At 32.0% G+C, this 19,132-nt stretch overlaps 1 protein-coding gene across 4 annotated transcripts in view; it reads right to left on the reverse strand.

Annotated features, from left to right (window-relative positions):
• LOC114338271 (uncharacterized) overlaps window positions 1-19,132 on the reverse strand; it is a 410,991-nt gene that overhangs the window by 122,660 nt on the left and 269,199 nt on the right. Inside the window, exon 1 of one of the 4 annotated variants that reach the window (XM_050659373.1) lies at window positions 8,391-8,570. The exons of 2 other annotated variants lie outside the window; for them this stretch is intronic. The gene's annotated coding sequence lies outside the window, so the exon portion shown is untranslated. Of the gene's footprint in view, window positions 1-5,808; window positions 5,927-8,390; window positions 8,571-19,132 lie in introns of those variants that run through there. One more of the 4 variants, XM_028288865.2, reaches the window with a different exon arrangement.

Raw genomic sequence — 19,132 nt, forward strand, 5'->3', positions numbered from 1 at the left:
GGAGTTAATATAATAGTAAAAAAGAGACTAAAATTAAGAATAACAGACTATGAAGCACCATCATCTAGAGTTTTAACAATCGAAAGACAGTTAAGAGAGAATAGGAGTCATATATTTCTATGGACTAACTGAAAGAAGAGATAAAGAGACAATGACAGAATTCTACAATGAACTCCAAAGAACAGTAAACAAATTAAAAGAATCGAGAGAGAAAATCATAATATTAGGAGATTGGAATTCAATGAGTGGACAAAAATATCAAAAAGGTGGATGTCGCGGCGAAAGAGAGAAACCAGAAAACTTTGATAGATTACATAGTTTATACGAAAAATTTAGAACATAAAATACATAACGTATTAACATAAAAAGAACCAGAACTAGCTACACAGCACAGGATGGGTACTGCAACTCGAGGATGAAAAAATAAAGGATGTGGAAAGAAAAGATCACCAAAGAATAAAACTAAATAAGCTCAAATTATAACAGGTCTGAGAACATTACAAACAAGAAACAAATAGAAGATTAAGACAACTACAAAACAAGAGAGAGTTATGGACGCTGGACAAAAAAAATGGAACGCTAAAGTTCCATCTTTTAAAGTAGTTCTAAAGTCTACAGCAATAGAAATATGTGTAATCAGGAAACATAACAAACATCATAAAAGGACGAGGTGGTGGAACAATGAAGTTAAGAGTTAAGACAGCAGTGAAGAAGAAGAAAGTAGCAAGGAAAAAATACATTGAAACCGAGCTGAAAGAAGATAAAGAAGAATATAAAAGGCTGAGACGATTAGCGAAAAACACCATCAGACAATCAAAAGCAACGACGTGGGAAGAGTTTGTAGAATAGTTACAGGAAAACTATGTAGGTAACAAATAATAGACTTACCTACCTACAGTAATTTAACAAACCGACACTATTGAGATAAAATAGCATCCAGTCGAGATGAAAACAACACAACAACTGACAACTAGATCGTAGTTTGGACAGAACTTTGTTTTTTAACAAAGTCTATTAAAAACCATTGAACTTTTAAGTTGTTTTTCTTGTTTGGGTATTTGTGGAACGTGAAATTACTGTTCCTATTTCGCAAACTTTCCTGCAAAAACACGGTAGATATTATTTCGATTATTTGTTTTGGAGTTTAGTCAGTAAGTATTAGTAGTAGTAATAACAATAACGAAAAACCAATTACTAATTTTGTAAATAAAAGAAATTATAATGCACGTAATAAATATAAAAATAAGCTTAAAATTAACGTTAAAGAATGCATGGGAAACAATTAAGACAACGAGAATAATAAAGAAGTTACCAATAATAAGCAGATTCAACACACCGAATTAGACCAAATATGAATAGCGAAATGGAACGTGACCTCTCTAAGCGGAAAGGAAGTAGACAGACATAACTAAATAAATGGAAAAATGGGTATCCAAATAATGGGAATGCGAAACAAAAAAGGGCGTCAGGGTTGTGTGCTTTCTCCACTACTATTCAATATATTATAGTATAGTAAACAATATGTCAGGAAGCGCTCCTAGAGCAAAACATTTGTAAGAACATTAACGGAGAGTTAATTAACAATATACGATACGCTGATGACACGCTAATAGGAACAGATAACCTGGCAAATTTACAGTATTGGATGGAAAATATAAACAGTCATACCAATAAGTATGGTCTAAAAGTGAACATCAAAAAGACTAAATTCATGATTGTAACAAAGAAGCTATACACCAATGTGAATTTAACCATAAATAATCAGCCAGTTGAAAGAGTTACGTCCTACAAATATTTAGGGGTTTGCTTCACTGATACTAATGACCAGACAAGAGAAATCAAGAGGCAAATAGAGATAGCGAGACAAGCGTTTGTCAAAATGAAAAAGTTCCTATGCAGCCGGAACATAAATATAAACTTAAGAACGAGAATGTTAAGGTGCTTTGTTTTCTCCGTTCTGCTGTACGGCATGGAAGCTTGGACATTGAAAAAGATAAACATCAAAAACATTGAGGCATTCGAGATGTGGTATTACAGGAGAATGTGGAAAATACCATGGACAGAAAGAGTAACAAATCAAGATGCTTTGCTGAAGACGGGGAAGGAATGCGAAGTCATAAAAACCATACAAACGAAAAAACTGGAATATCTAGGCCACATAATGAGAGGAGAAAAGTACTCTCTGCTAAGACACATAATCCAAGGAAAAATCTCGGGAAAGAGAAATGTGGGACGTAGGAGGATTTCCTGGTTGCGAAATTTAAGGGAGTGGTATGGGTGCAGTTCAATACAGTTGTTCAGAGCTGCAGCCAACAAAGTTAGGATTGCTGTGATAGTAGCCAACCACCGATAGGAGTCAATACTGTAAGAAGAAGAAGAAACAAAAAGGTAGGAGGTGGCTACATAAATCTAAATGAGGAATATGGTCTTGCGAAAAATTTTTGGGGCCTCGCCAAAAGATGTTCTATAAAATGAAACCTATCTTTGACCCGATTAGTCAAGATGTCATACACTTTTTTTGTTTTGTTCAGAATATGATTCCTACTGAATGATGGCGCTTCTTCGGTGGTGAAGGTGGAGCCAGAAGTTACGAATAATGAAATGGCTTTGTCAAAACTGTTTAAAAATCCGTTTATTTTAACGGCATCCAAAGACCGAGATTGAAATTATAGTTTTATTCTTTGAAAATACTAAAAATGGAAAACAAAATAAAGAATGTAGTTTATCACATCCACATAATCACTAAGTTTTTCTACATTGTTCAACTTTAAAACAATGTTTAAACTTTTTGTTTCTTATGGCACATTCTTGTACCAAGTTTATCTCCGGCCAAGTTAGTCCATTCTTTTTATAAGAAGTCGATTTTCAAAACTATTTGCATTTTCTTTTATAAACTTCACTGAATAAGGCTCCATCCTAAAAAAACTACCTACCAATATTGTATTTAATAAAATCCCACAACAGAAAATGCCAAACTGTGAATCGAAACGCTCCGCCCCGGTCTCTGTGTGCAGTGCACAAATCGTCAATGTTTTAAGATAGGAGAATCACTGGTTCACGGATTTAAGAGCTCTCGTTCTTCTATACGGTTACTGTATAGTGGCTGGGTTCAATTTGAATTCTGCACTTACCACGCGCATCTAGCGTAGCGGTGTTGTGCAAACAAATTATGTGATTAATAAATACAGTTATATTTTAATGATAGTATGATATTTATGAGATTTAAGAAAAAATATTTTAATGATATTTATGAGCTTTTTAAAAATATGTATATTAATGGAATTTGATTGGGTGTTCACTGCACAAGTGAACCAATGGAGAAACCGCCCCTGCACTAGACAAATTAAGAGAATCGGGAGAGACAATCATAATATTAAGAAATTGGAGTTCAAGAGTAGGCAAAGATGTTAACGAGTGATTAGGATGAATTGAACGTTTGAACAGGAAAGGTATGAAGATGTTAGAATTTTGCCAAGCAAATGACTCACTAATAGGAAACACATTTACAAATCAAAATATGAAATACAAATATACATTCGTGGTGGAATAGAGAAACGTGAAAAGTTTGACAGATTACATAGTTTATACGAGAAACCTAGAAGATAAAATACATAACGTCTTAACAGAAAAGGAACCGGAACTAGCTACACAGCACAGGATGGTTACTGCAAAACTCGAGGATGAAAACATAAAGGAGGTGGAAAGAAAAGATCACCAAAGAATAAAAGTTAATAAGCTCAACTTAGATAGGCCCGAGAACATTACAAAAAAGAAGCAAATAGAAGATTAAGACAACTAGAAAATCAAACAGAGGCATGGAAGCTGGAGGAAAGATGGAACCTTTAAAGTAGTTCTAAAGTCTACAGCATAGAAATATGTGGAATCGAGAAAAATAACAAACACAATAAAAGGACGAGGTGGTGAAACAATGAAGTTAAGACAGCAGTAAAGAAGAAAATAGCATGAAAAAATACACTGAAACCGAGCTGGAAGAAGACAAAGGCGAATAATAAAAGCTTAAACGATAAGCGCAAAACACCGTCAGACAATTAAAAGCAAAGACGTGGGAAGAGTTTGGAGAAGAGATTCAGGAAAACTATGTAACAAACAAAAGAAGCTTTTGGACAACAATAAGAGATATCAAGCAGGGTTGGCAAAAACCAAGGTTTTTTTGCAAAAAACAAAAAAAAAACAGGTTTTTTGGTTTAAACCAGGTATATTTGGTTTAAACTAGGTTTATTTGAGACAAACTATTGTAAGTCTAAATACTTTAAAAATGAATAAATTACTTTATAAAATAATAGTAACAAACAAAGAAAAAAATGATTAAGAAAAATTTTATTTTTATTTACACACACAAAGAATTAATATACCTAACAAAAAACATCTTCAAACGTAATAATATTCAAATCTACAAACGTTTGAAAATACAAAAATAGAATTTATTTATCTTCAGTTTCTTCATTTGCGGCATATATATGTACTTTAAATCGAAAAAGCTTTCGATCGAGTACAACATCATAAACTCGTACATATACTAAAACAACTCGACATACATCAAAAAGACATTCGTTGCATAGAAGCTCTTTACTGAAATCAAACAGCTGTCGTCAAGGTGGATAATGAAACAACGCAAGCTCAAAAAATTCTCAAAGGTGTAAAACGAGATGCATTCTCTCCCCACTACTGTTCAATTTATATTCAGAAAGTATCTTCCTGTTAGCTCTTGAGGAATGCGAAAGCGGCATTAAAGTAAATGGTACCTTGGTCAATAATATACAATATGCGGATAATTCAGTCTTAAGAGCAGACAATATAGAAGACCATGGGACTTAGCATCAACATAAAAAAGACAAAGTTTATTATTATCAGCCGTCAATTATGTCAACATCAAAATGCAAGACTAGCATATTATAACAAGCAAGATGTAAAGTGCGTAAGAAAATTTAAGTGCCTGGGAACCTGGCTATGTGAAGACTGGATGTCGGATATGGAAATTAAATTTCGGATAGAAAGGGCCAGAAGTGCATTCATGAAATTCAGAAACGTCTTTACGAACTCTGACTTTGACAGGAACCTAAGACTAAGATTCACGAATTGCTATATATGGTCGGTGCTCCTATATGGCATGGAAGGATGGACTTTAAAAATAAACACAATGAATAAGCTAGAGGCAATTGAGATGTGGATTTATCGACAAATTCTTAACGTTCCCTGGACCGCACGAATAACAAATGAAGAAATCCTGAAAAGAATTGGTACAGAACGACAACTGCTATGCACAATTAAACAGAGAAAACGGTATACCTGGGGCATCTAATTAGAAACGAAAGATACCAGTTTCTTCAAACCTTAAAATTGAAGGAAAGATCGAAGGAAGAAGGGGAGTGGGCAGGAAGAAAATATCATGGCTCCGTAATGTTAAACAATGGACAGGGCTAAGAAACATAGGAGACCTAATACATATTGCAAGGGATAGAGAAAAATGGTCAAACGTTATCGCGAACATCCATTAGTGGATAGCATAAGAAGAAGAAGAAGAAGTACTTTAAATAAAAACAGCAGTTTGGTTTTTTCTTAAAAACGCCAGTTGGTTTTAACCAGTTTGGTTTTTTTCTTAAAAAAAAGCAGTTGGTTTAAACCTTGGTTCAACCAAGGTTTCAAGCATGTTGGTTTAAACCAGCCAACCCTGATATGAAGAAAAGAAAATCGCTTGCCTATTATGATGTACAAAACTGTTTAAAAAATAAAAAATACAAAGTCTCAAGCGTTTAATATATTTGAGAAACAAGTTTACTAAAGACTTACCTATCTATTGTAGTTTGAACTACCGACACTGTTAAGATAAAATAGCACCCAATGGAGATGAACACAGAACAACAACTGAAACTAACAACTAGACCGTAGTTTGGACAAAACTTTGTTTTTTAACAAAATCTATTAAAACCATTGAACTTTTAGATTGTTTTTCTTGTTTTTGTATTTGTGGAACTTGAAATTACTGTTCCTATTTTGCAAACTTTCCTTTGAAAACACCGTAGATATATTTCAATTATTTGTTTTGTTGTTTAATTGTTATTTAATGCTTGAATAGCATGTGTGGTGGACAGACCGGTAGTAGATAACTAAAAACAAGAATATTTCGACAAGTCAATATGTAACCTTCAAAAACAACTTCAAAATTAACATGTTTATCTGTGTATTATATCCAAAAGAGAAAAAGTGTAAAGTATAATGTGTTATTAGCTCTTATAATAATTAAAACAATTTCCTCATTAGACACTCAATTAAAGAAAGGATACCAAAACTAATGTTTATAATAATTATCCCCAGAGGCTTCATTTGTTGAACTGTCTTTTACATATTTATAGTAGAGGATCCGATATAAGAACGACCTTCATCGATCTGTTTAACGGATTAAAATTATTTGGTATGTTTAGGTACCCCGTCAAAATAGCTCCGTCAAAAAAGCTCCGACAAAATAGCCCCGACATAATATCCCGCACACAAAATAGCTCCGACAAAATAGCCTGCAGACAAAATAGCCGCGGAATAATAGCCCGCCGACAAAATAGCCCCGACATAATAGCCCGCCGACAAAATAGCCCCGACATAATAGCCCCGACAAAATAGCCCCGAAAAAAAAGCTCCCTTCAGAATTCATCATGAAATAATTCCTTAAAAATACATTTTTTCGAAAATGGTAATTATCATCTATTCAGATGTTTATCTTAACCACATTAAATAAAAATTGTCTTTTCAGAGAACTCGAGTCCTCTCTTTCCTGCCTCTTTCAAGTTTGAACATTTAAGTTAAGCGAAAATCAATGTTAATTTATGATATAAACATTTTTTTTTCTGTTTTCGGGCAACAGTAAAATGCATTTTAAATTAAATACATTCTTCCTGTCAAATAATTTAAATTAAAAAAAGTTTTTGGACACCTTGTATAAATAATTATGTAATTGTTTATAAGAGGCTGTTTTAGCCGGGGCTATTTTAGCCGGGGCTGTTTTGACCGGGGCTATTTTGTGTGCGATCTATTTTGTCGGAGCTATTTTGTTTGCGGGCTATTTCGTCGAGGCTATTTTGTGTTCGGGCTATTTTGACGGGGCTTTTTTGACGGGGCTGTTTTGACCGAGCTATTTTGACGGGTCACGAATTTATTATGTTAAAAATTATAAAAAAAAAACAAGGGGTGCTCGATATAATTTTGTCCAGACTATAATTAAAAAAAATAATAATTAAAAAATGACTTTTTTTTTTTATAAATTTCTACTACAATTTTTTCGACCCGGGCAGCTATTATTTTAGATTCTTTGGATCATTCGAAACAAAAAAGATTTTTTGTAATCTTTTTCTTAATTTGATTGTTTTCGAGTGATAGACAATAATTTAAAACTGAAAAAATAACGATTTTGAAGGCTCAAAATATGCATGTTTTGTTAATAATACTCGAAATAAAAACAAGTGCAGTAATCTAACCTAATTGAAATAAAAATAATAAACAATAATTTAAATCCAAGACTTTTCGTTAAGAAACTGCTTTCTGGCTGCATCCCGTATCTCCGACTTTTACCATATACAGTATGTCCCTGTAAGTTGTATCCATATGGAAAACTTTTTTATTATTAATTTTACGAAAAAAAGTTATTCTTTGTAAAAAGCTCTGCATGGTCCAAAACCTAAAATTTAACCATCAAATATCAAATTTTTTGAATATTATACGAGGTATGTCAAAAAGTTTGAATTTCACTCAAGAGTAAAGTAGCTTTATTTTTCGTAATATTGGAAATTGCTATTATGAAAAAATGTTTGGAATTAAAAACTATATTCTAATATGCAATTACATCCTTCTAATTGAAAAAAATTTTTTTTGAGAAATTATGGATAACTATCATTATTTTTTCAGTTATTTCAATTCTGATAACTCTTTTATTATTAATTTTACGAAAAAAAGTGATTCTTAATAAAAAGTTCTGGATGGTCTTAAACTTAAAATACAACTATCTTATATCAAATTTTATCAATTTTATACGAGGTATGTCAAAAAAGATAAATTTAGATCAAAAGTAAAGTACCTTTATAGTTCAGAATATTTCAATTAGAAGGATGTTATTACATACTGAAACAGAGTTTTTAATTCTAAATAACTTTTCATAATAACAATTTTCGATATTGTGAAAAATAAACGTATTTTACTCTTGAGCGAAATTGATATTTTTTGACATACCTCGTATAAAATTGATAAAATTTGACAAAAGATGGTTGTATTTTAGATTTTAGGCTACGCAGAACTTTTTATTCAGAATCACTTTTTTTCGTAAAATTAGTAATAAAAGAGTCTCAAGCGTTTAATATATTTGAGAAACAAGTTTACTAAAGACTTACCTATCTATTGTAGTTTGAACTACCGACACTGTTAAGATAAAATAGCACCCAATGGAGATGAACACAGAACAACAACTGAAACTAACAACTAGACCGTAGTTTGGACAAAACTTTGTTTTTTAACAAAATCTATTAAAACCATTGAACTTTTAGATTGTTTTTCTTGTTTTTGTATTTGTGGAACTTGAAATTACTGTTCCTATTTTGCAAACTTTCCTTTGAAAACACCGTAGATATATTTCAATTATTTGTTTTGTTGTTTAATTGTTATTTAATGCTTGAATAGCATGTGTGGTGGACAGACCGGTAGTAGATAACTAAAAACAAGAATATTTCGACAAGTCAATATGTAACCTTCAAAAACAACTTCAAAATTAACATGTTTATCTGTGTATTATATCCAAAAGAGAAAAAGTGTAAAGTATAATGTGTTATTAGCTCTTATAATAATTAAAACAATTTCCTCATTAGACACTCAATTAAAGAAAGGATACCAAAACTAATGTTTATAATAATTATCCCCAGAGGCTTCATTTGTTGAACTGTCTTTTACATATTTATAGTAGAGGATCCGATATAAGAACGACCTTCATCGATCTGTTTAATGGATTAAAATTATTTGGTATGTAATTTATTAGGTACCCCGTCAAAATAGCTCCGTCAAAAAAGCTCCGACAAAATAGCCCCGACATAATATCCCGCACACAAAATAGCTCCGACAAAATAGCCTGCAGACAAAATAGCCGCGGAATAATAGCCCGCCGACAAAATAGCCCCGACATAATAGCCCGCCGACAAAATAGCCCCGACATAATAGCCCCGACAAAATAGCCCCGAAAAAAAAGCTCCCTTCAGAATTCATCATGAAATAATTCCTTAAAAATACATTTTTTCGAAAATGGTAATTATCATCTATTCAGATGTTTATCTTAACCACATTAAATAAAAATTGTCTTTTCAGAGAACTCGAGTCCTCTCTTTCCTGCCTCTTTCAAGTTTGAACATTTAAGTTAAGCGAAAATCAATGTTAATTTATGATATAAACATTTTTTTTTTCTGTTTTCGGGCAACAGTAAAATGCATTTTAAATTAAATACATTCTTCCTGTCAAATAATTTAAATTAAAAAAAGTTTTTGGACACCTTGTATAAATAATTATGTAATTGTTTATAAGAGGCTGTTTTAGCCGGGGCTATTTTAGCCGGGGCTATTTTAGCCGGGGCTGTTTTGACCGGGGCTATTTTGTGTGCGATCTATTTTGTCGGGGCTATTTTGTTTGCGGGCTATTTCGTCGAGGCTATTTTGTGTTCGGGCTATTTTGACGGGGCTTTTTTGACGGGGCTGTTTTGACCGAGCTATTTTGACGGGTCACGAATTTATTATGTTAAAAATTATAAAAAAAAACAAGGGGTGCTCGATATAATTTTGTCCAGACTATAATTAAAAAAAAAATAATAATTAAAAAATGACTTTTTTTTTTATAAATTTCTACTACAATTTTTTCGACCCGGGCAGCTATTATTTTAGATTCTTTGGATCATTCGAAACAAAAAAGATTTTTTGTAATCTTTTTCTTAATTTGGTTGTTTTCGAGTGATAGACAATAATTTAAAACTGAAAAAATAACGATTTTGAAGGCTCAAAATATGCACGTTTTGTTAATAATACTCGAAATAAAAACAAGTGCAGTAATCTAACCAAATTGAAATAAAAATAATAAACAATAATTTAAATCCAAGACTTTTCGTTAAGAAACTGCTTTCTGGCTGCATCCCGTATCTCCGACTTTTACCATATACAGTATGTCCCTGTAAGTTGTATCCATATGGAAAACTTTTTTATTATTAATTTTACGAAAAAAAGTTATTCTTTGTAAAAAGCTCTGCATGGTCCAAAACCTAAAATTTAACCATCAAATATCAATTTTTTTGAATATTATACGAGGTATGTCAAAAAGTTTGAATTTCACTCAAGAGTAAAGTAGCTTTATTTTTCGTAATATTGGAAATTGCTATTATGAAAAAATGTTTGGAATTAAAAACTATATTCTAATATGCAATTACATCCTTCTAATTGAAAAATTTTTTTTTTGAGAAATTATGGATAACTATCATTATTTTTTCAGTTATTTCAATTCTGATAACTCTTTTATTATTAATTTTACGAAAAAAAGTGATTCTTAATAAAAAGTTCTGGATGGTCTTAAACTTAAAATACAACTATCTTATATCAAATTTTATCAATTTTATACGAGGTATGTCAAAAAAGATAAATTTAGATCAAAAGTAAAGTACCTTTATAGTTCAGAATATTTCAATTAGAAGGATGTTATTACATACTGAAACAGAGTTTTTAATTCTAAATAACTTTTCATAATAACAATTTTCGATATTGTGAAAAATAAACGTATTTTACTCTTGAGCGAAATTGATATTTTTTGACATACCTCGTATAAAATTGATAAAATTTGACAAAAGATGGTTGTATTTTAGATTTTAGGCTACGCAGAACTTTTTATTCAGAATCACTTTTTTTCGTAAAATTAGTAATAAAAGAGTTATCTGAATTAAAATAACCGAAAATAATGTTAGTTATCCATAATTTTTCAAAAAAAAAAAAAAAATTCAATTAGAAGGATGTAATTGCATACTAGAATACAGTTTTTAATTCCAAACAACTTTTCATAATAGCAATTTTCAATATTGTGAAAAATAAAGCTACTTTACTCTTGAGTGAAATTCAAACTTTTTGACATACCTCGTATAATATTCAAAAAATTTTATATTTGATGGTTGAATCTTAGGTTTTGGACCAGAGCTTTTTATAAAGAATAACTGTTTTTCGTAAAATTAATAATAAAAAAGTTTTCCATATGGATACAACTTACAGGGACATACTGTATAAGCACAAGAGACGACGAATATAGAAGAAAGGAAATAAAGGACACTTAGGCCACGTATTTACCTTCTTTTCGTCTAGGAAAAGGACCGAAAGACAGTTTAAGGTACTCAAATCTGAGTAAAGATGAAAAAGATAAAGGCAGTTTTTGTTTGCATTTGATTCAGAGTTGGACCACCATCTCCATATAGCTATTTCAGCATCTATGCATCCTCAGTGGAGCTATGCAGTCACAACTCTAAAACAAAAATAACAAACCCTGCCTATTTAAGGGAAAACATCGCGATGCAATGAGTCCACCTTTTGAGACTCAAAACAGCGACATCTCTCATCTTTATTTGCTTTCTTCTATATTCGTCGTCTCTTGTGCTTATATATTGTAAAAGCCGGACATACGGGATGCAGCCAGAAAGCAGGTTGTTAACGAAAAGTCTTTTATTTAAATTATTGTTTATTATTTTTATTTCAATTATCCTAATTGTATAAAAGTAGTAACCTTTGCATCTGGGGCTTTTTGTGTTCCTCGTATTACGAGAGATGACGCTGTTTTGCGTCTCAAAAGGTGGATTCATTGCATCGCGATGTATTTCCTTAAATAGGCAGGGTTTGTTGATTTGGTTTTAGAGTTGTGACTGCATAGCTCCACTGAGGATGCATAGATGCTGAAATAGCTATATGGAGATGGTGGTCCAACTCTAAATCAAATGAAAACAAAAACTGTCTTTATCTTTTTGCAGCAATCTTGTCTTCCTCCAACCTCAGCGGCTGTTAATCAACATGGCTTGGTTATCAGCTAGACCCAAAAAAGACTGGAGCTGGAAGTTAGTCGACAATTCATTAAAACCAGTTCAAACTTTACCCCCACCTGCGCCGGAAAAACCCCTAAACAAAATTTTTTGCAACTGTATAAAGGGATGTAGCGGTAAATGTGGTTGCAAAAAAGTTGAACTTTATTGTTCGGTCGCATGTACTAATTGACAAAACCGGTCGTACTCCAATGTTGAATCACCAACAATTGAGAATTCATTTGTTTCTATCGAGAAGCCTTGTGATGTGTCCAGTGCTGTTTTTGTGACGGTACGCGCCGGTACGCCGTTTGGGAAAAAGATAAAAAAAAACAAAATTATAGACAAATTAATTAATTTTTGCCTTGATCCCAATCAGCTTTAAAACGCCCTTATTGAGGCTAAAGTTAAAAAGTTTTCCCGGGGGTGGACCCCCTTTATGAACACTCCCCAGACCCCCCGGAACATTGCGTACCGGAACCTATATTGTTACACAAACAGCACTGGATACGTCATTGTTGGAGCAATTTACTTGCACCCAGGATGAACAAGAAGAAGAACAAGAAGAAGAAAAACTAGAAGGCGAAGAAGAAAATGAAGAACAAGGAGAAGAGGAAGCAGAAGTATTAGAAAATTATGAACCAGTTGGATAAATTTCCCTTTTTTTTTAAATTTATACCGCTTTTTATCACTTTTATCATTTTCAACCCTTGCCAATATCAATTATTCAATAGCTTCAAATTAAACAGAATTATAACAAATCCTTGAAATAGGCCTACTGGAAAATCACCTTAAAAAAAAGTGCTAAGTACATACACTACCTCAAAGGTGGTGTGGAAACGTGTGCATATTATGACGATTACAACTATTTGAATCGCTATATCTAAAAAATGGTGGCTCTTAGAAAAAAAGGACTGAAACATTTTTTATAGATGATTATCGAATCTATATTTTTTTTAAACTAATTTTATGATAAAATTTAGCGCTTTGCTGAAAATCGCTAAAAACCATTTTTGGTGACCTTTGACCCCGCATAAATTTTTTTCCTCGGGTCGGATTTATGAGGACTTTTTAGATTTCATTTATGGTGGTATTTTGAACAATCCAGCCAATTTTCAGCTGGCTGCTAATTTTTGTAACTTTGGATGTGTAAGTTAACCGGAGTACAACCTTCTTCCATCAGTGCCGGTAACAAGTTTTGCTGTTTTATGTTAAAATATATTTTTTAATAATTGTTAATGATGAAGGTTCCTTATTGAAGACGGGCGATCCTGCATTAAAAGCTACAAAACAATGTTTTAAAATGAAATAAGCCCAAACTATTTAGATATCAATAACTGATAAAATTTTTTTTTATTTTTTTTTAAAACGGGATAACCAGACTCATGAGCTGAAGAGAAGAATCGGTCTTGGGTGGGCAGCATTTGGAAAACTGAGAGAAACTTTTAAAAGTGAGTTACCCACATGTCTAAAGAGAAAGGTATTCGATCAGTGCGTCCTCCCAGTCTTGACGTACGGATCAGAAACATTTACCTTAACTAAAGCCTCGGCTAGCAAACTTAGAGTCACGCAGAGAAGAATGGAGCGGTCAATGTTAGGAATAACTCTGCGAGACAAAATCAGAAACGAAGAAATCAGGAGAAGAACAAAGGTGACTGACGTCATCGAGAGGATAGCCAGGTTGAAGTGGAGATGGGCAGGACACGTAGCCAGAATGACAGATGGGCGATGGACGAAGAGGTTATTGGAATGGAGGCCAAGAGAAGACAAGAGAAGCGTCGGTCGACCGCCTACAAGATGGACTGACGACTTAAGAAAGGTAAATAAAAACTGGATGAGGGCGGCGCAGGATAGATGGTGTTGGAAACGAGGGGAGGAGGCCTATGTTCAGCAGTGGACTTTTGAGGCTGGATGATGAACTGATAAAATAACGTTTGAACTTGAATGTAAGTACTTCGCAGTTTCAAAAATAATATTTTTTCTTATATTTTTGAGCCTAAAAAGTCGGTATTCTTCGTTCTTTTTTATTTTTAAATCCACCATCGATATAATGGTGACCTGGTGACACGAACATACTATATTGGCGGTACAAAATAGAAAAATCCACAATCAAAAGAAATAATTTTCCCGTAGCTGACTGTATACCATCAATCACAAAAATTTTATTGAAAAAATCCTTTGTAAAAGTTATAAAAACTTTTATTAAAATCGCTTTAAGGATTACATCACAAAATAACGTTTTCGATTTTCTTACAAAATCATCATCAGTGTTAAAATAAACTTAGAAGTAAGTATGTACTACAGTGGAGTCCCGGTAATCCGAAATAATTGGGACCGAACCCATTTCGGATTACCGAATTTTTCGGATTAAACAGATTTTCTTAAAACACCCTTTTAATAAATAGTAACATAAATAAGCCTATCATTATTAAGTACAGTACTTTCGTTTTGAACGCAATAAGAGCCTTTGATTTTGTTTGATAATAAGAAGAAAGTAATGAACCCTTTAAAGAAGAACACATTCATCTGAGACTTACGATTAAACACCGTTTTTTAAGACAAAAAGTTGGTTGGTCTCTAAATATATTGCCAAATTCTGTTTCGGATTACCGAAGTTCGGATTAGCGGGACTCTACTGTATAATCGTTTTAATGAATATAACCTTAATATTTGAAATTTTGACTAGGGTTAAAGCAAGTTGGCTATACTTACAGGTTGAATGCTACCTGAGCCACCAAAGAAATACCATTAAAACCACATACATACCATTACATTACATATTATTTAAAGGGTTCTCACCCTGGTATTTATTTGGTGGCTCAGCTAGCATTCAACCTGCAAGTATAGCCACCTTGCTTTAACCCTAGTCAAAATTTCATATATCAACTTTGTATTCATTAAAACGGTTATACTTACTTTTAGGTTTATTTTTACACTGATGATGATTCTGTAAGAAAACCGAAAACGCTCTGTTTTGATGCAGCTCTTAAAGAGATTATAAATAAAGTTTTTATACCTTTTACAAAGCATTTTTCAATACAATTTTTGAAAATAGAAAAAAGTACTTATCTTCACATTATTTTAAAATTATTGCTTTCAGCTAATAAAACATTTAACTAAATTCATACATCAAAAGTGTTTTAATAAAACAAAAGATAAACAGTATGCTATCTTTTATAAAAATATTAGAACAATCACAGGAAATCCCAAATGCATAATATTATCATGATATCAGCGCGATGTAGATGTAAAATACCAGCATTTACTTTGTTTTATTAATTATTAATTGTTTTTATTAACTATCACATTTTACATATTGTAAATATTTTGTTTATGTTTGGGCAGACGAAAACATAATTACCTAATACCAAGTGACAAAACTTATTATGATATATAATTATTGGTTTTACCACCACTTTATAAGTTCAATATAACATATCTGGTCTTAAATTCCACATTTTTCCATGAGTTCGTTTCACTACCACTAAAATAGTCAACGCTTTCTTAGTTATTCGTTCCATTCACTGATTCCAAGGAAAACTCCAGTTTTATATTTACTAAAGGTACTTTACTTCACTTACCATCTTTATATTTGTACCATTCAGATTTCTCTCTCAGATTTCTCAGCATTTTGCATTTAAAATGTCTTACCAATAGTTCGTTTTCAATAAATCAGGATTTAGACTGCTAACGATCCAACATCCCCCAGATACTTAAATCTATTGACCTGTTCTAAAATGGACCCATTTATTGTGCAAGGTTGAGGTACGTTTTGGATTTTTCGGATTGAAATTACTTTGTTTTTTTTATGATTACTTTTATACCAAATTGCTCACAGGTCGAGTTGGTTTTGTCGATAAGTTGCTATAGACTCAAGTCGTAATCCGCAATTAACACCGTATTATCGGCGTGCCTGATGCTGCTGATATTTACGCCTTTCACCTTGACTCCATCCTTGGAATCCTCCAGTGCCTCTTTAAATAGAAACTCGGAGTAAAGAATAAACAGCAGGGGCGACAGATCACAGAACACATCCTTGTCCAACTCCCCTCCTAATTTTTACTTCTGTTAAGTTTTTTTTAGGAATTTGATGTCTTTTCCATCTAAACCGACTTCTTGCAAACGTGCTAAAGTAAGTCGTGTCTTACTCTGTTAAATGCTTTTTCGAAGTCTACAAAGGATATACATACATCTTTCTGTTGGTCGCAGCATTTTTGGGCGAGAACTAGTAAACTGAAAAGGGCTTCTCTCGTTCCCATGTCGACTCTGAATCCAAACTGATCCTCTCCGATGATTGTTTCGCATCACTCATAAGGCTTATAAGACGGAACTCGTTGCAGTGTTGTGGGTTTGGCTTTTTTGGTAGTGGGATGAGTATTGACTCTAGCCAGTCTTGGGCTATTTTTCCTGTATCATAAATGCGATTGAATAAAAGGACAAATATTCCGATATTTTCTTCGCTGATTAATTTTAACGTTTCTGGGCGTATTCCATCTGGACCTAGGCTTTTATTTGTTTTTGTTTTAGTTGATCAATTGCATTTATAATTTCAGAATTGCTGATCCTTCGTTGTGATTTTAATATAGTTTTCCCATTCCATCAGTTTATCTTTCGTTAATTCTAGCAGTTTGCCATCCGTGTTCAGCATGGTGTAACAAGTTGTTCTCTTGGTGGTCGATGTAAACTCTTACAAGAAAATATTGTGGGGAATAAAATTTCTTAAGGTTGTGGCACATAAGGGAGTGATTTCAGTGCATTTATTTCGTATAGCTGTACCCAAAATTTAAATACTTATCATTTATCATGATAACCAAACTTCAAAACTGAAAAAGACATGTGGATAAAATATTAAATATTGTATCCAAAGTAGTTTATTTGTTGCTCCGTTTTCTCCTATTGTTGGAATTAATATTCCTAAAAATAACAAAGTTAAACCAATAAAAACCGCAACAAATCTTTAGAGCTCTAATATAAACTACTCGTATATAATTTCCTATTATTATTTCAACCTTATTGTATATTTCATCTTCCATACTCTAACCGAGCGCATATTTCCTTCTAATGATTATGATTTCGTGATGAGTGGCAGTTACAGTCAGCAAATGCAAAAATTCCAAAATTAGTGCAGTCAAATTAGCGTGAATTCAAAAACTGGTGGGTAGTTAGAAATTACCTTAACAAAAGTGACATGGTGCCAACTTGCGGTCTCCTCTCGGTGCTAAAAATTATTTTATTAAAAATAACCACATACATCGACAGATCGTAGTCTAAATCATCATAATCTAAGCAAAGTTTATTAAATAAAGTTATTCAAATAAGTAAATACTTTTCGGGTTATCAAAGAACAAAGATTTTAATTTTTCGTAAAAAATGCATGTTTTCAAGCGGTTTTTCATAACTAATTCAAAAAACATAATTTTACAAAAAACAAATATTATTACCGAAATTGAAGCCAATAAAAAAAACTAAATAAACTCCTTACTTAAAAACCCTTGTAGTATTAATTCAAAGTAAATTATAGGTAGTTCAATGTATATTTTTTTTCGGAGAGTACTCAAACCTAAGTATTTAAACTTAAATAACGGTAAAATTATGCATTTTATAACATATACTTACTAAACACTTGTCAAATGAGCCCCAGAAGAAGCTGATAGCATCAAAATTAAGCGAGGTAATATGAAAATAAGAGAACCCTTTAGAATTTTTTAGGAAAAAGTGAAAAATAAAACATACGGTATTTCCACAAAAGTTAAAATTTATAGAAATTCCTATAAGAGTTTCTTTATTTTAACAAAAATAATGACCTCAAAAATTTTGACTGGTTTAGACTGTATATTTTTGAAAAAAAAAATATGATTTAAAATGAGAATTTTTAAAATTTTCGTAAATTTCATTTTTTTTATAATAACTCCGAAATATTCGATAGAGTATTTTCGGAGAACCAAATTTTAACACAAATTTATGTGTTTTTTAACAAAAATTTTGATATTTTTATTATTTTTATAGGGTAAAAAAAGAATGTGTGTGTACTTTGTACGCACGTAAGAAGTTATACTTCTATTATATGATTATATGATTATAAACGAAATTAATATACTTTTTATTTATATTTTATTTAAATATTAAATTAATTTATACTTACTACTTCTCAAACATTTTTATTAAAACAGTGCCAAAAATTAAAATAATAAAAAAATAAAACACACACAAACACATTAAAAATGCCACAAATGATTTCTGAACATTAATTGTCGGAAAAATTTTTAACTAAATACGTATTTTCTGAAAATAAAATTATATAATAAATATACTTACAATCATAAAATGTATAAAAAAAAATAAAAAAAATAAAAGTTTCTATTGGGATTCGAACCAACTTACCACGCGGCTGGTATTTGCGTTTTCACTCGCATTAAAACTTCGCCACAGAGACAGCTTGTCATTACGTGCGAAGATCGTCTAACTAAACAGATTAACCTTTTGACATTTTTAACTTATGTAAATCAAATTATTTTGATTTTGAATTGAAATGATTTAGAATTGAAAAAATACAACAAAACATAGAGTAAGAAGAATCAAATTATGTAAATAAAAGTATTACATACTACTTATGTATTTTGGTAGGTTCAAGGTAGGTATCGGAGCCCGTATAACGACTAATAAATTTCGCAATCACTTGCGTCGTGCAAAGTGGCTATGTTCAAATATCATAACAAAATTTGATCAACTATTTATAAAACACTTACCAGTGAAAGATTCTTTAGCTTTGAATAAGCGAGATCTGCGGCACTCATACTAGGCACAGTTTGATGAGCTTTCACAAAATAAGTCCAAAAATATAATATGAAAACTATTTAAAAAGGCAGTATAACCATTAACTAACTTTTTGTTTGTTGTTTCTCTTCCTACAAATTTTAAAACGCAACAAGCATACATTATAACCAAACACAGTCCCACAGCTGTGCCACAGCTGCCATATTGGATAATTTTTGTCATGTCATTTGAACATCCAATCAGAACAAAGTTATAATGCGCATGCGCCCGGTCGCTAGGTTTTCC

This window comes from Diabrotica virgifera, chromosome 8, assembly GCF_917563875.1.
Source record: "Diabrotica virgifera virgifera chromosome 8, PGI_DIABVI_V3a".
Classification (NCBI taxonomy): domain Eukaryota; kingdom Metazoa; phylum Arthropoda; class Insecta; order Coleoptera; family Chrysomelidae; genus Diabrotica; species Diabrotica virgifera.